At 40.3% G+C, this 14,535-nt stretch overlaps 2 non-coding genes across 2 annotated transcripts; both read right to left on the bottom strand.

Annotated features, from left to right (window-relative positions):
* Positions 1 to 1,713: 1,713 nt before the first annotated feature.
* Positions 1,714 to 1,877, bottom strand: LOC135026539 (U1 spliceosomal RNA). Its single transcript, XR_010223154.1, has one exon. It is a non-coding gene; the product is annotated as a U1 spliceosomal RNA (small nuclear RNA).
* A 150-nt stretch (positions 1,878 to 2,027) lies between these two features.
* LOC135026454 (U1 spliceosomal RNA) lies at positions 2,028 to 2,191 on the bottom strand. The gene has a single exon (XR_010223071.1). It is a non-coding gene; the product is annotated as a U1 spliceosomal RNA (small nuclear RNA).
* Positions 2,192 to 14,535: the final 12,344 nt, after the last annotated feature.

Here is a 14,535-nt window from a genome sequence, read left to right as displayed (position 1 = left end):
TAACAAATTTGTTCTCTGAAAAGTGTCCACAAAGCCAAGTATCTGATTAACATCTTTGTAGGGATGGTTTTTCACCTATTACTAAATTAAACTTGCTTCATTGGAAAGGCAGCAAGATGCATCCTCATTTCAATATCTACTGAAATAATACAGGTTGACACCAGGAAACATTAACGCCACTGCATCCTTGCTGCTTTCTCATGTGGAAGTCTGTTTAATGTGAAAACAAGGTGATATCTAATTAGCACACAGGTAAGGAATTAAGAAAATCTTTATTTAAGGGTGAAGATGTTTCTCACAAAATCGTTGCCCCAATGCATCATTGAAATTCAAGCTGGAAAGATGATTTTAATATATCACTTGTACATTTTGTATTGCTCTTCTGGTGACAATGTAGTTTGTTTTTGTCAATTACCATTTTAATAATAGGGTAAACAAAATTAAGTGGATTATTGAAAGAAAACAATACTGTCAATATACTATTAAAACAAATTAAAATGGTAAAAGTTATTGTACTTTAAGTAAAAATAAAAGAGCAAAAATATCAATCCCAGTTTTGGATTACTTTAATTAACAAAAAAAAAATGCATATAGCAGAGGATAGTTTCAATCTGCCTACCTCTGGGTTAAGGGGCCCAGCATGCTTCCATTGCAGTACTCTGCTGCACATGTAAGTGCAAGAGATCCTGAAGCACTCACTCATCATGGGAAAGTACCAATGCGTTTCTTCATTGGTTGATGGAAGAAACATCTTACAAAAACTCTCCAGATTATTGACTTTTTAAAGTTTTCTAGGAAACGTTCTAGATGAATGCTTATTAACCTTTGTCAGTATGTACTTTTGCAAAGTGTCTCGGTGGTGCAATCGGTTAGTGTGTTTGGTTATTAACCAAAGGGTTGGTGGTTCAATCCCACCCAGGGATGTTATTGACCTTGTCATCAGATTTTGGTGATCTTTAAGTAGACAAGTCAAAATTTCAAACCCCCTCTTATGGTGTAGGGTACCTGGCCTTCTCTGATGTAATCAGAGTTAGATTTGATTAAGTGATTTTATAAAAGAACAGCTAGGAAGCACAACTTAGCAGTGGGTTGCAGAGAAAAAGAAATACGCTTGCAGAAAAATCCAATTGAGTGATTAAACAGCTCTTCATTTTCTGGCTTTATTTTTATGCTAACTAATTTGTTCTCTGAAAAGTGTCCACAAAGCCAAGTATCTGATTAACACCTTTGTAGGGATGGTTTTTCACCTATTACTAAATTAAACTTGCTTCATTGGAAAGGCAGCAAGTGATGTCATCCAAGCAGTGGGTCAAAGTTGGCTTCAACCCTCGTCTGCTTATGAAAAGAGAAAAGGGATATGCAGGGCATGGCGGCCTTTTGCGACGCTTGGATGACCCCTAGTTCGCATTAAACACCCCCACCCTCCTTCGGTGTGGGGCTCATGTTGGCCATGCCCCAGCCCCTGAAGCATTCAAGCTGATTTCTTGCAGCAGCTGGGTACTGTAACAGCTCCAGAGCTGCTCTGTAAGGCAAGTAAAAGGGTGTGGGCCCTGCAGCACTACCTGTAGTTTGCATTGTGCATTGGAAGGCACAAAGTAAGCAGACGGGAGGAGAAGTCAGGATAGTGCACAAGGTTATAGAAGGGAGGGGCTCAAGAAAAGAGAAGTGGAAACAGACAGCATACTAGGCTGGAGAGAGACCTGAGACAAAGAGATCTGAATTATACGAGAGCCGTCCAGGGGAAACACAAATTATGCAGTCAAGTTTCCCACATTTGGGGAAATCGCAAGGGGCAGAACACCCAGAGTGCAATGGGTGAGCCTTGCCCTGGGAGAAGCACCTTCATGATCATAGTATCTCACCTGGCAGGTTAGTAGGAGTTGGGCTAGAGCTGGGGAGGGTCGCTGCTCGGGCACTACCTTTCAAGTGAAGGAGATCCAACTGAGGCAGCACAAGGGAACTCTCAAAAGAAGAACAAGGCTAGAGGAAGATCTGAGACAAAGAAATCTGACTTTACCAGAGCTGACCAGAGGAAAGCACAAACACAGTCCACCACTACCACAAATAATGCAGTCGAGTTTCCCACATTTGGGGAAATCACAGGGGTCAGCATACCCAGAATGCAATGAATGAACCTCACCCTGGGAAAACAATCTTCATGACAATAGTATCTCCTATGCAAAATAAGTATGATTTGGGATAGAGCTGGGGAGGGCCGCTGCTCAGGCACATCTCTGTCAAGTAAAGGAGATTCAACTGAGGCAGCACAAGGGAACTCTCATCTGGGGACAACAACTGCAGGGAGAACACATATTTTCAGATGAACATGGGGTGGCAGAAGGCTGCCTAATACTGAAGCACCCCCAAACAACAAACCAAATGCAACAACTAGTGCAAGCATTCCTGGGGGATGGCCTGCAGCAGATGGATTTGAATATGGTGATGTCATCCAAGCAGTGGGTCAAAGGTGGCTTCAACCCTTGTCTGCATATGAAAAGAGAAAAGGAGCGTGCAGGGCATGGAGGCCTTTTGTGGTGCTTGGATGACCCCTAGTTGGCATTAAGCACCCCCACCCTCCTTCGGTGTGGGGCTCATGTTGGCCATTCCCCAGCCCCTGAAGCATTCAAGCTGATTTCTTGCAGCAGCTGGGCACTGTAACAGCTCCAGAGCTGCTCTGTAAAGCAAGTAAAAGGGTGTGGGCCCTGCAGCACTACCCGTAGTTTGCATTGTGCATTGGGAGGCACAAAGTAAGCAGACGGGAGGAGAAGTCAGGATAGTGCACAAGGGTATAGAAGGGAGGGGCTCAAGAAAAAAGAAGTGGAACCAGACAGCAAACTAGGCTGGAGAGAGACCTGAGACAAAGAGATCTGAATTACATGAGAGCCGACCAGGGAAAACTCAAATTATGCAGTCAAGTTTCCCACATTTGGGGAAATCGCAGGGGCAGCACACCCAGAGTGCAATGGGTGAGCCTTGCCCTGGGAGAAGCAACCATGTTCATCTGAAAATATGTGTTCTCCCTGCAGTTGTTGTCCCCAGATGAGAGTTCCCTTGTGCTGCCTCAGTTGAATCTCCTTTTGGAGAAGACCTCAATAAGATTGTAGCTGATCTGGCTACTGCTAAAACAGCTTGCCTACCTAGTATGACTCCTACCACGCAGAAGGCTAAAAGTACTTTTCTTGGCCCTTTCATCCTCCAGGTAAAGCGTACCCAAGGTCAGGCATACCCAAAGCAAGCTCATGTTTCCAGACCTGCCAAGCCCAGACTGAAGCAATCCTGGGCTGCCCATCAGCCTGCTTCCAAAACGGACAAGCCTGCCGCATGACGGTGCAGGCCTCCCTCTGGGGGATCCCAGGGTGGGGGGCCCGACTTCTAGGTTTGGCAAAGAAAGGTATAATTCTAAGCTAGAGAATTCTGTTTGGAGCTCACCTTGTACTTTGTGAAGAAATAATCAGCATTGTGGCTGAGCAGATACATGTAGTGTGTGGCTGCAAACTGCATGGATCTGCTGCGTTGTAATGCTGATTCTTTTTTTTTGCAAAGTACCAATAGCTTCATATAATGTTCACAATTTTTATGCAGGATCAAATAGCTCAATAGGTAGGGTGTTTGATTAGAATTCAACAGGTTATAGGTTTGAATCCTGGGTATGGTAGTTTGAGATGTGTTATTTAATAAAGTATGTTGTTCTGACTGCCGGCATCCTATCACCTGGGATATCATACTAAATAAATGGAGTTGATCAAATTTATTTTATTTTTTTAACTAGGGACAATTTCCAGATACTTCCCTTTATAACTGAGATTGCCCCCTGGAACTTCACATCAGTTGACAACTATGCATGAGTGGGCAGTGCTTGCCCTGGATCTGTCCACCCATTTATGTGCCGCCATAAAATAAAGCATGACTAACAGTTATCCTGGGCGTACACTACACAATTATCTGTCAGGCTATCTATCCAGTCTGGATGGTTGGAATGAAAATCTGGTAATGTATAGGAGCAAATGTCAATTAACCATTTGCTCCCAAACACTAGAAAAGTGGTCAAAAATGGTCATTACACAAATTGGTTAAACCCAAAATTTAACCAATTTGTTTAGGGGACCATTTTTGTCCATTTTTTAGTGTTTGAGAGTAAATCGTTGATGGTCATTTGCTCACATAGATAACCGGATTTCTATTCCAACCAGCCAGTGTTGGAGAGATGGTCTGCCAGATTACATAATGCATACCAGAGCCATAACTAGACTTTTTGGTGCCCTGTGACAGAGAATTATATGCCCTCCCCCCCATTTTTGCAATATGGACAAAAGGCGCATGCCTTGTGGGGAAGGGGCATAACAAGATTGGTCTCAGAGAAAGCACATGAGATATGAAGATATATCTAGTATACTTGACACTCAATGGTTTGTGGTATTGCAGGGGTGCCCTCCTTAAATGCATATACAGTCACACATGGCATGTTTGTGTAAATGGCATATCAGCAGTCAGCACTAACTGGTGACATGCCATTTGTACAAGTAAGCCATGTGTGACTAATATATAAACATACTTTATTAAATAACACCTCAAACTATCATACCCAGGATTCAAACCTAAAACCTGTTAAATTCTAATCAAACACCCTACCCATTGAGCTACTTGATCCTGCATCTATTCTAACCTCCAAAAACAGATTCAGTTGCATTTTCCAGCGTGTTTTGTTTGCGCCTTTGCAAATGTCTTACATCGACAAACTTATTTAGTACTATTTTGCAAATAGGGTTACATTGTCGCAACATTGTGTTCCCTAATTGCTTGATTTTTTAAATGCAAAAATTGATAAAGACACCTGATAATTGCTCTGTCGAGTCTTCTTTTGTGTCTACTTCTTATCTACATTTAATTCCCTACCTATAATCAAGGCATTTTTAAATGCTGGGTGCTGCCAGGACGTGAGGCCTACCTAGTCTTTAGATCTGAATTTGAATGTACTTGTGAACTAACTTAATTTCCTACTTCTAAATTCATTCCTAAATTCACTACTTACATTAATCCTGTAGTTGGGCATTTTGAGCCTTCAATTGTGGGCATTGTTTTGTGTCCAGACCAGCAGCTGGTGGTGTGCATTTGCTGGAAAGGCATCGAAGACCTCCGATATGCTGCATCTCCTGATGTGTGTCTGCCTCAAGTGGCTGTCAGCAAATGCATGCTAGACACCCCATTCCAAGCTGATTGTGACATCACGGAACATGCATCATAGAACAGGCATGCTAGAACATGGGTCTTCAACCTGCGACCCTCCAGCTGCTGTGGAACTACATATCCCAGCATGCCCTGCCTCAGTTTTAGCATACCTTAAAAGCAAAACTGTGGCAGGGCATGCTGGGATGTGTAGTTTCACAGCAGCTGGAGGGCCACAGGATGAAGACCCATGTGCTAGAACCAAACCGCAGGTACATTGAATGCTAGCAAGCTGAATGTTTAAATCCTTTTTGTTCCGCAGCATTCCAATGCGGAAGATTCCATGGAACCAGAGATTATTCCATTGAGAAGGACATGCTGCCTGGATGACTGCACTGTGCAAATTAAATCACGGAGCCAGTTGGCTTGTGGGTGGCTCTGGTGACTGGGTGGTTGGGTGGGCGGTGTGTCGGAGGTGGAGCACATGCAAATGAATGTGTATCATCCAGCTAGTGAGAGAGAAAACTCATGTAGGAGTGTGCCTGCTTGTCAGTGAGTTATGCACCTTGCCAGACGTCAAATCTACATGGAGCAACTGGAGGGGACAAGAGCAGGTTTGGAAAATATAGACAGAAGAGCATATATGCTGGCGCATTCTCCATGATTGTGTCAGCTTATGTTTTGGTGCACTGCACTTTCCTCCACTAAGTTTTAGCCATTTTGTTTAAACGCAAGTGTAGTTGCTTCTCGCTCTTTTGGCTGTGATATTGTATTGTGGTTGAAGAGTCTGCTGGAGGGATTGTTTTCTTCATTGGCGAGAGACTGAAGATATTCCAGGATGGAAGGCTTGGGAACACTATCCGTTTTTCAGTTGTGGAAGAGTTGAAAGACCGGATTGGACTACATTCTATAGTAAAGGGTATCTTTGTATTTATTAATCCTCCCTTTATATGTGTCTGTCTTTCAATAAAGCTTTGGGCTTGTGATTCCGTCACCCTCTTACACTCCACACCCATAGCCTTATTAACTATTGTATTGTTTAAATGTATAGTGCAGTTCATGATTTATAGTGTAGGCTGACCTGTGCTGTAGTTCTTGAACTGTACTATACCGACAGCATTTGTATTGTGTTTTGGCTGTGCTGCAACACAGTACTTATGTGTGTAATGTTTATGTATGTTTTTTTGCTTCTTTATGTCAATAAAGACTGCTTTTTCAATCCAATATCTGAAAACAATCAATGTTTATCTTTGATGGCAATAGAAGTGGTATGATATTTGCTGCTTTTGAAAGGCAATATCTGATATGTCCCCTATCTGGGAACCATATATTAAATGGCTTTTCAGAAAAGGGAGATGGGAGAAGAGCTTTCAGTACTTGTAGGACCGATGCACATTTCCTATTCTAGCCTCCAAAAACAGATTCAGTTGCATTTTCCAGCGTGTTTTGGATGCGCCTTTGCAAATGTCTTACATCGACAAACTTATTTAGTACTATTTTGCAAATAGGGTTACATTGTTGCAACCTAATTGCTTGATTTTTTAAATGCAACAATTGATAAAAACACCTGATAACTGCTCTGCGGAGTCTTATTTTGTGTCTACTTCTTATCTACATTTAATTCCGTACCTCTAATCAAGGCATTTTTAAATGCTGGCGGCTGCCAGGACGTGAGGCCTACCTAGACTTTAGATCTGAATTTGAATGTACTTGTGAACTAACTTAATTTCCTACTTCTAAATTCATTCCTAAATTTACTACTTACATGAATCCTGTAGTTGGGCATTTTGGGACTTCGATTGTGGGCATTGTTTTGTGTCCAGACCAGCAGCAGGTGGTGTGCATTTGCTGGAAAGGCATCGAAGACCTCCGATATGCTGCATCTCCTGATGTGTGTCTCCCTCAAGTGGCTGTCAGCAAATGCCTGCTAGACACCCCATTCCAAGCTGATTGTGACATCACGGAACATGCATCATAGAACAGGCATGCTAAAACATGGGTCTTCAACCTGCGACCCTCCAGCTGCTGTGGAACTACACATCCCAGCATGCCCTGCCTCAGTTTTAGCATACCTTATAGCAAAACTGTGGCAGGGCATGCTGGGATGTGTAGTTTCACAGCAGCTGGAGGGCCACAGGATGAAGACCCATGTGCTAGAGCCAAGCCGCAGGTACATTGAATGCTAGCAAGCTGAATATTTAAATCCTTTTTGTTCCGCAGCATTCCAATGCGGAAGATTCCATGGAACCAGAGATCCTTCCATTGAGAAGGACATGCTGCCTGGATGACTACACTGTGCAAATTAAATCACGGAGCCAGTTGGTTTGTGGGTGGCTCTGGTGACTGGGTGGTTGGGTGGGTGGTGTGTCGGAGGTGGAGCACATGCAAATGATTGTGTATCATCCAGCTAGTGAGAGTGAAAACTCATGCAGGAGTGTGCCTGCTTGTCAGTGGGTTATGCACCTTGCCAGACGTTAAATCTACATAGAGCAGCTGGAGGGGACAAGAGCAGGTTTGCAAAATATAGATAGAAGAGCATATATGCTGGCGCATTCTCCATGATTGTGTCAGCTTATGTTTTGGTGCACTGCACTTTCCTCCACTAAGTTTTAGCCATTTTTGTTAAGCTCAAGTGTAGTTGCTTCTCGGCCTTTTGGCTGTGATCTTGTATTGTGGTTGAAGGGTCTGCTGGAGGGAGGGATTGCTTTCTTCATTGGCGAAAGACCAAAGATATTCCAGGATGGAAGGCTTGGGAACACTATCCGTTTTTCAATTGTGGAAGAGTTGAAAGACCGGATTGGACTACATTCTATAGTAAAGGATGTCTTTCTATTTATTAATCCTCCCCTTATATGTGTCAGTCTTTCAATAAAGCTTCGGGCTTGTGATTCCCTCACCCTCTTACACTCCACACCCATAGCCTTATTAACTGTTGTATTATTGTACAGTTTAAATGTATAGTGCAGTTCATGATTTATAGTGTAGGCTGGCCTGTGCTGTAGTTCTTGAACTGTACTATACCGTCAGCATTTCTATTGTGTTTTGGCATTGCCGCAACGCGGTACTTATGTGTGTAATGTTTATGTATGTTTTTTTGCTTCTTTATGTGCATCGGTCCTACAAGTACTGAAAGCTCTTCTCCCATCTCCCTTTTCTGAAAAGCCATTTAATATATGGTTCCCAGATAGGGGACATATCAGATATTGCCTTTCAAAAGCATCAAATATCATACCACTTTTATTGCCATCAAAGATAAACATTGATTGTTTTCAGATATTGGCTTGAAAAAGCAGTTTTTATTGACATTAAAAAAACATACATAAACATTACACACATAAGTACAGTGTTGCAGCACAGCCAAAACACAATACAAATGCTGACGGTATAGTACAGTTCCAGAACTACAGCACAGGCCAGCCTACACTATAAATCATGAACTGCACTATACATTTAAACTATACAATAATACAACAGTTAATAAGGCTATGGGTGTGGAGTGTAAGAGGGTGAGGGATTCACAAAACCGAAGCTTTATTGTAACACAGACACATATAAGGGGAGGGTCAATAAATAGAAAGATATCCTTTACTATAGAATGTAGTCCAATCCGACCTCTGTGCTCTTCCACAACTGAAAAACAGATAGTGTTCCCAAGCCTTCCATCCTGGAATATCTTTGGTCTTTCGCCAATGAAGAAAACAATCCCTCCCTCCAGCAGACCCTTCAACCACGATACAAGATCACAGCCAAAAGGCCGAGAAGCAACTACACTTGAGCTTAACAAAAATGGCTAAAACTTAGTGGAGGAAAGTGCAGTGCACCAAAACATAAGCTGACACAATCATGGAGAATGCGCCAGCATATATGCTCTTCTATCTATATTTTGCAAACCTGCTCTTGTCCCCTCCAGCTGCTCTATGTAGATTTAACGTCTGGCAAGGTGCATAACCCACTGACAAGCAGGCACACTCCTGCATGAGTTTTCTCTCTCACTAGCTGGATGATACACAATCATTTGCATGCGCTCCACTTCCGACACACCACCCACCCAACCACCCAGTCACCAGAGCCACCCACAAGCCAACTGGCTCCGTGATTTAATTTGCACAGTGTAGTCATCCAGGCAGCATGTCCTTCTCAATGGAAGGATCTCTGGTTCCATGGAATCTTCCGCATTGGAATGCTGCGGAACAAAAAGGATTTAAATATTCAGCTTGCTAGCATTCAATGTACCTGCGGCTTGGCTCTAGCACATGGGTCTTCATCCTGTGGCCCTCCAGCTGCTGTGAAACTACACATCCCAGCATGCCCTGCCACAGTTTTGCTATTAAGGTATGCTAAAACTGAGGCAGGGCATGCTGGGATGTGTAGTTCCACAGCAGCTGGAGGGTCGCAGGTTGAAGACCCATGTTTTAGCATGCCTGTTCTATGATGCATGTTCCATGATGTCACAATCAGCTTGGAATGGGGTGTCTAGCAGGCATTTGCTGACAGCCACTTGAGGGAGACACACATCAGGAGATGCAGCATATCGGAGGTCTTCGATGCCTTTCCAGCAAATGCACACCACCTGCTGCTGGTCTGGACACAAAACAATGCCCACAATCGAAGTCCCAAAATGCCCAACTACAGGATTCATGTAAGTAGTGAATTTAGGAATGAATTTAGAAGTAGGAAATTAAGTTAGTTCACAAGTACATTCAAATTCAGATCTAAAGACTAAACACAAAACACAAAATAAGACTCCACAGAGCAATTATCAGGTGTCTTTATCAATTGTTGCATTTAAAAAATCAAGCAATTAGGGAACACAATGTTGCAACAATGTAACCCTATTTGCAAAATAGTACTAAATAAGTTTGTCGATGTAAGACATTTGCAAAGGCGCAAACAAAACACGCTGGAAAATGCAACTGAATCTGTTTTTGGAGGTTAGCAAAGATGCAGGATCAAGTAGCTCCATGGTTAGGGTGTTTGATTAGAATTCAACAGGTTATAGGTTTGAATCCAGGGTATGATAGTTTGAGGTGTTATTTAATAAAGTATGTTTATATATTAGTCACACATGGCTTACTTGTACAAATGGCATGTCACCAGTTAGTGCTGACTGCTGATATGCCTTTTGCACTAAAACAAATTAAAATGGTAAAAGTTATTGTACTTTAAGTAAAAATAAAAGCTAAAATATCAATCCCAGTTTTGGATTACTTTAATGAACAAAAAAAAAATGCATATAGCAAAGGATAGTTTCAATCTGCCTACCTCTGGGTTAGATGAATGCTTATTAATCTTTGTCAGTATGTACTTTTTGCAAAGTGTCTCTGTGGCGCAATCGGTTAGTGTGTTCAGCTATTAATCAAAAGGTTGGTGGTTCAATCCCACCCAGGGACGTAATTGACCTTGTAATCAGATTTTGGTGATCTTTAAGTAGACAAGTCAAAATTTCAAACCCCCTGTTATGGTGTAGGGTACCTGGCCTTCTCTGATGTAATCAGAGTTAGATTTGATTCAGTGATTTTATAAAAACAGCTAGGAAGCACAATTTAGCAGTGGGTTGCAGAGAAAAAGAAATATGCTGGCAGAAAAATCCAATTGAGTGATTAAACAGCTCTTCATTTTCTGGCTTTATTTTTATGCTAACTAATTTGTTCTCTGAAAAGTGTCCACAAAGCCAAGTATCTGATTAACATATTTGTAGGGATGGTTTTTCACCTATTACTAAATTAAACTTGCTTCATTGGAAAGGCAGCAAGATGCATCCTCATTTCAATATCTACTGAAATAATACAGGTTGACACCAGGAAACATTAACGCCACTGCATCCTTGCTGCTTTCTCATGTGGAAGTCTGTTTAATGTGAAAACAAGGTGATATCTAATTAGCACACAGGTAAGGAATTAAGAAAATCTTTATTTAAGGGTGAAGATGTTTCTCACAAAATCGTTGCCCCAATGCATCATTGAAATTCAAGCTGGAAAGATGATTTTAATATATCACTTGAACATTTTGTATTGCTCTTCTGGTGACAATGTAGTTTGTTTTTGTCAATTACCATTTTAATAATAGGGTAAAGAAAATTAAGTGGATTTTTGAAAGAAAACAATACTGTCAATATACTATTAAAACAAATTAAAATGGTAAAAGTTATTGTACTTTAAGTAAAAATAAAAGCTAAAATATCAATCCCAGTTTTGGATTACTTTAATGAACAAAAAAAAAATGCATATAGCAAAGGATAGTTTCAATCTGCCTACCTCTGGGTTATGGGCCCAGCATGCTTCCATTGCAGTACTCTGCTGCACATGTAAGTGCAAGAGATCCTGAAGCACTCACTCATCATGCGAAAGTACCAATGTGTTTCTTCATTGGTTGCTGGAAGAAACATCTTACAAAAACTCTCCAGATTATTGACTTTTTAAAGTTTTTCTAGGAAACGTTCTAGATGAATGCTTATTAGTCTTTGTCAGTATGTACTTTTTGCAAAGTGTCTCTGTGGCGCAATCGGTTAGTGTGTTCAGCTATTAGTCAAAAGGTTGGTGGTTCAATCCCACCCAGGGACGTAATTGACCTTGTGATCAGATTTTGGTGATATTTAAGTAGACAAGTCAAAATTGCAAACCCCCTCTTATGGTGTAGGGTACCTGGCCTTCTCTGATGTAATCAGAGTTAGATTTGATTAAGTGATTTTATAAAAAATCAGCTAGGAAGCACAATTTAGCAGTGGGTTGCAGAGAAAAAGAAAAATGCTGGCAGAAAAATCCAATTGAGTGATTAAACAGCTCTTCATTTTCTGGCTTTATTTTTATGATAACAAATTTGTTCTCTGAAAAGTGTCCACAAAGCCAAGTATCTGATTAACATCTTTGTAGGGATGGTTTTTCACCTATTACTAAATTAAACTTGCTTCATTGGAAAGGCAGCAAGATGCATCCTCATTTCAATATCTATGGAAATAATACAGGTTGACACCAGGAAACATTAACGCCACTGCATCTTTGCTGTTTTCTCATGTGGAAGTCTGTTTAATGTGAAAACAAGGTGATATCTAATTAGCACACAGGTAAGGAATTAAGAAAATCTTTATTTAAGGGTGAAGATGTTTCTCACAAAATCGTTGCCCCAATGCATCATTGAAATTCAAGCTGGAAAGATGATTTTAATATATCACTTGTACATTTTGTATTGCTCTTCTGGTGACAATGTAGTTTGTTTTTGTCAATTACCATTTTAATAATCGGGTAAAGAAAATTAATTGGATTTTTGAAAGAAAACAATGCTGTCAATATACTATTAAAACAAATTAAAATGGTAAAAGTTATTGTACTTTAAGTAAAAATAAAAGAGCAAAAATATCAATCCCAGTTTTGGATTACTTTAATTAACAAAAAAAATGCATATAGCAGAGGATAGTTTCAATCTGCCTACCTCTGGGTTATGGACCCAGCATGCTTCCATTACAGTACTCTGCTGCACATGTAAGTGCAAGAGATCCTGAAGCACTCACTCATCATGGGAAAGTACCAATGTGTTTCTTCATTGGTTGATGGAAGAAACATCTTACAAAAACTCTCCACATTATTGACTTTTTAAAATGTTTCTAGGAATCGTTCTAGATGAATGCTTATTAGCCTTTGTCAGTATATAGTTTTGCAAAGTGTTGCTGTGGCGCAATCAGTTAGTGTGTAAGGCTATTAACCAAAAGGTTGGTGGTTCAATCCCACCCAGGGACTTAATTGACCTTGTTATCAGATTTTGGTGATCTTTAAGTAGACAAGTCAAAATTTCAAACCCCCTGTTATGGTGTAGGGTACCTGGCCTTCTCTGATGTAATCAGAGTTAGATTTGATTAAGTGATTTTATAAAAACAGCTAGGAAGCACAATTTAGCAGTGGGTTGCAGAGAAAAAGAAATATGCTGGCAGAAAAATCCAATTGAGTGATTAAACAGCTCTTCATTTTCTGGCTTTATTTTTATGCTAACTAATTTGTTCTCTGAAAAGTGTCCACAAAGCCAAGTATCTGATTAACATATTTGTAGTGATGGTTTTTCACCTATTACTAAATTAAACTTGCTTCATTGGAAAGGCAGCAAGATGCATCCTCATTTCAATATCTACTGAAATAATACAGGTTGACACCAGGAAACATTAACGCCACTGCATCCTTGCTGCTTTCTCATGTGGAAGTCTGTTTAATGTGAAAACAAGGTGATATCTAATTAGCACACAGGTAAGGAATTAAGAAAATCTTTATTTAAGGGTGAAGATGTTTCTCACAAAATCGTTGCCCCAATGCATCATTGAAATTCAAGCTGGAAAGATGATTTTAATATATCACTTGTACATTTTGTATTGCTCTTCTGGTGACAATGTAGTTTGTTTTTGTCAATTACCATTTTAATAATCGGGTAAAGAAAATTAATTGGATTTTTGAAAGAAAACAATACTGTCAATATACTATTAAAACAAATTAAAATGGTAAAAGTTATTGTACTTTAAGTAAAAATAAAAGCTAAAATATCAATCCCAGTTTTGGATTACTTTAATGAACAAAAAAAAAATGCATATAGCAAAGGATAGTTTCAATCTGCCTACCTCTGGGTTATGGGCCCAGCATGCTTCCAGTGCAGTACTCTGCTGCACATGTAAGTGCAAGAGATCCTGAAGCACTCACTCATCATGCGAAAGTACCAATGTGTTTCTTCATTGGTTGCTGGAAGAAACATCTTACAAAAACTCTCCAGATTATTGACTTTTTAAAGTTTTTCTAGGAAACGTTCTAGATGAATGCTTATTAGTCTTTGTCAGTATGTACTTTTTGCAAAGTGTCTCTGTGGCGCAATCGGTTAGTGTGTTCAGCTATTAATCAAAAGGTTGGTGGTTCAATCCCACCCAGGGACGTAATTGACCTTGTGATCAGATTTTGGTGATATTTAAGTAGACAAGTCAAAATTTCGAAAACCCCTGTTATGGTGTAGGGTACCTGGCCTTCTCTGATGTAATCAGTGTTAGATTTGATTCAGTGATTTTATAAAAACAGCTAGGAAGCACAATTTAGCAGTGGGTTGCAGAGAAAAAGAAATATGCTGGCAAAAAAATCCAATTGACTGATTAAACAGCTCTTCATTTTCTGGCTTTATTTTTATGCTAACAAATTTGTTCTCTGAAAAGTGTCCACAAAGCCAAGTATCTGATTAACATCTTTGTAGGGATGGTTTTTCACCTATTACTAAATTAAACTTGCTTCATTGGAAAGGCAGCAAGATGCATCCTCATTTCAATATCTACTGAAATAATACAGGTTGACACCAGGAAACATTAACGCCACTGCATCCTTGCTGCTTTCTCATGTGGAAGTCTGTTTAATGTGAAAA

The sequence above is a fragment of the Pseudophryne corroboree genome, unplaced genomic scaffold (genome assembly GCF_028390025.1).
Source record: "Pseudophryne corroboree isolate aPseCor3 unplaced genomic scaffold, aPseCor3.hap2 scaffold_445, whole genome shotgun sequence".
Classification (NCBI taxonomy): domain Eukaryota; kingdom Metazoa; phylum Chordata; class Amphibia; order Anura; family Myobatrachidae; genus Pseudophryne; species Pseudophryne corroboree.
The sequence above is the reverse complement of the archived record's forward strand: the minus strand, read 5'-3'. Positions and strand labels throughout refer to the sequence as shown.